This window comes from Stenella coeruleoalba (assembly GCF_951394435.1).
Source record: "Stenella coeruleoalba genome assembly, chromosome: 4".
NCBI lineage: Eukaryota > Metazoa > Chordata > Mammalia > Artiodactyla > Delphinidae > Stenella > Stenella coeruleoalba.
In genome coordinates, this window is record NC_137149.1 from 67,596,138 (window position 1) to 67,599,796 (window position 3,659).

Below are 3,659 nucleotides of genomic sequence, written 5' to 3' on the forward strand. Positions count from 1 at the left end.
TCTCAACACACAAATTTTGGGGGAACACAATTCAGCCCATAACAGACACTAAGAGTATGCAGCCATAAAATGTAATTAAAAAGTAACTTTTGTAAACAATTAACAATTTTTTAACATCTTTATTGGAGTATAATTACTTTACAATGGTGTGTTAGTTCCTGCTTTATAACAAAGTGAATCAGCTATACATATACATACATCCCTATATCTCCTCCCTCTTGCGTCTCCCTTCCACCCTCCCTATCCCACCCCTCTAGGTGGTCACAAAGCACCAAGCTGATCTCCCTGTGCTATGCAGCTGGTTCCCACTAGCTATCTATTTTACATTTGGTAGTGTAACCACCAATGTTCATGTCACTCTCTCACTTCGGATTTTGGGATGTTTTCAACATTTGTCATCTTTTTTAAATGTGCAATTTGTTACAATTTATTTTCTCATGTGAAAGATACATTCACTTTTGTACTGAGTTTTTTATTCATAATTTGCTTTGTATTCCTTCAAGAGAGCTGCTTGCCCTCCATATTGCACTGGATTCGGTTGTTACAAAAAGGAGAATCCATTCCCATCTCATAGATTCAATATCTTTATAGGTTCAATTGATTAATCTCTAAAATAGAAATCATTTTATTGATGTTGAAAAATGTGTAGTTTCCATTTCAATACAAGATATCTGCATTTTGCAAAGAAATGGTCATCTCTGAAATGTCATATATTGAAATTGTTTCCTAGAAGGCCATAAATAAAGTACGTTTTTCCTAATATACAACTGTCCTTAAATCCAGACATTAAATTCCTTGCCATGTTATTATATTTCATGTCTTGTTCCTACCTCTCTATATAAAAGTCATAAGTAGAAAAACGTTTAAATACCAATGAAGGAAATGTTGCCTAGTGACACCAGCAGTATCTACATGAGCCTGCCCTTGCCAAGAGGACAAACGTATGAAAGTTTACGTTTCTATATTATAGTCTATACATCATTCTTTAATGAGGTACTAATTGTGTAAACCTGTGTAGAGTTTCTCCTGGATCATCAGCATGCCCTTGAGTATGATCTAAGTTTTGCCTTAGGTCTAAGGAGATAGAATCCAGAAGAGGAAATAGACTGAATGACCTCAAGAGCTGGCCTGTTTGACAGATAAGCAGGGCAGTAGTGAGAGAGAGAAATTGGGAAGTTGATTCATAAAATCCTCATATTTTGCATTTCAAGAAATCTAACTCACACTCATTCACGATTCTATCATTTTATGTTTAATTTCATGTTTGAAGTCACATAAAAGTAATGAAGCTTGTCAAGCAATCTCACTTTAAACAAGTAAGAAGAATTTAGGTCAGATTTCAGGTGCTAAATGCCTCTCTTGTTTCATAATAATCACGGTTCACCTTCATGTGGCAAGGTTTGAAGTAAAATATTTGGGGTTTTTTAGGACAAAGCTGCTTTGAAAAGCCTAAAGAAAGTACAGTTCAAAGTAAATAACCGCAATTTTATTTTTCAAAATTTAAATTTCATGAGCTTCTTAATTTAGGTCTGGATTTCTACATTCTAGGATCTAAAATTAATGATATTTACCAGCTTTTGTTCCAACCAAAACAATAGCAGAAAAAGGATTTAAAACACTCATGCATGGTCTTAGGTCAAAAAATAATTGCAAAATGTGCTCCTATTAAGGGTAAAAGATCTGATTAGCCAGGTCGTTAAAATCAAGCAAGAGTAGAATAGGGCATGGTCATAATTCGTGTCACTCTTCTAATTTTCTTGTTTCGTCCTCTGGAACTCTACTCAAATAGCCCCACATAGCAAGAAAAAAAGTATTATCCATTCTTCTCTTAACCCAAGCTAAAAACCAAGAAGTTTCTTAATGGTGGTTAATGTTAACTTGGGGATGAATTAACCAATCATCTCTCTAGTTATGAGTACTTTTTTTAGCTAAAGAACATTTATTTGTTTTTCACTAAGACTTTTTCTTGAGGACATAACTAAACCACATCACCACCCCCCACCCCAATGTGAAGAAGGGTTTGTACAGTGAATGTTATAAAGCAGATAGGAACAGTTTGAAGGACTGGAACCAACATTAACTGGCAAAAACCAACTTCCATCTAAATCACAATAAAAATGTTTAAGTAAAAAAAAGGAGGGGACGGGGGGAAAGGGGGTTTCAGATTGAACAAGATCCTCACATTTCATCTAATACATTCAATCCTGGCTAGAGTGCACCAAAATGGAAACAGGATTACTATAATACAAAACTTCCACTGCAGCGCACTGTACACAGCTGTGTTCCAAGCCCACCCGGTCCCCCTAATGCTTCCAAACTCAACTCTTTCCTTGCCTGTTGTGCCTGTCGACAAAGGAGCACCTGGATCTTCTCTTTAATCCAGTCTTTGTTATAAGGCTGGTTTGTCTGGGTATCAGCTCAGTAAACAAGGCAGCTGAGGTCTGCCAGGTCATCAACAGAATCAAACAACTGACTGATATCATATGTGATAGAGGGGCTGTTGGGATTCATTCTCTTCAGATGTTCTTCATACATTTTACACACACCTTCCATGCATTCATTTACAGATTCATAGTCAGCATAAGTTCTGCCTTCTGGCCTCTGGGTAGGCTGTTACCAGCAAAATGGTGTGAGACATCGCACCAAACTCTTTCTCTGCAGCCACTCCTGACTCGGCCGCTGCACCTAGTTATGACTATTTTGAAGAGCTTGCCCAGTTTCCTCCAGAGAACAACCAATAGTACAGTCCTTCTCATTCCAAAGCACATCTTTATACTCTGAGCCATTCTGCACACAAGTTTTAGAGGGAACTAAACAAGAGTAGAAGAGATGGGTGGCTACGCTAGAAGATGAGCATGATATTTTGACAGCTCTGCTTTCTTTGAGATCAACTTATATTTTGCACTTCTTGGTGAGGTTATAGTCAATAGAAAAATATAATACATCTCATCTAGATTGAGACATTTCTGCTTTCTTCATTATATTGTGGATACCCTCTTGCTCTCCCCACACTGGGATAGCATCCAAGGATGAGGAGGTGAAAATACAGTGGATATCAGTTCTGAGATTAAGATAGAAAATGGACAAATATTTGGTAGTCAGCATAGCATGCAAAGGATATACTGGATATCTTTCAAGAGCAAAATATAGTCTGGATAGTTAACTTCAAAGCATAATTTTATGCACTGAAAGATATGGCTCTTCTCTTTACTTAACCCAAACATGATCTATAAAATATCAAATGTAAGAAAAGGATTCAGGAGAATAAATATCTATGGCAATGACAGATTTGACCAAAAAGAAAAAAAGTTGAAGTAAAATTTTTGAAAAAAATTCAAGTGCATCCCATCTGTGCTTCTTGTCACATTATTTTTATCCTCAAATTTACATATTGTATTTACAAATGTTTCTGTTCTCAGGTTAATTTTAAGAGCTCAAGTTGGGTATTTAAATGTTTGAATTAAGCACAACAACTAAATAAATATGAGAACACAAATCTTGGATGTTAAATGCAGATAGAAGACTATCAAATTTGTCTTCTTAATCCTCAGCCAACACTTGAGTTCAGTTCTATCTAATAATCCACTAGAGATTCCACTGTATTGTCCAACCATCAACCCACAATTCTCTAAATACATTACTTTTTCTTCCTCAGCAAA

The 3,659-nt window shown here is 36.1% G+C and overlaps 1 pseudogene across 1 annotated transcript; it reads right to left on the reverse strand.

Moving 5' to 3' along the window:
- Positions 1 to 2,238: 2,238 nt before the first annotated feature.
- Positions 2,239 to 2,767, reverse strand: LOC307185488 (enhancer of rudimentary homolog; annotated as a pseudogene). Its single transcript has one exon. The product of its transcript is annotated as an enhancer of rudimentary homolog (transcript).
- Positions 2,768 to 3,659: the final 892 nt, after the last annotated feature.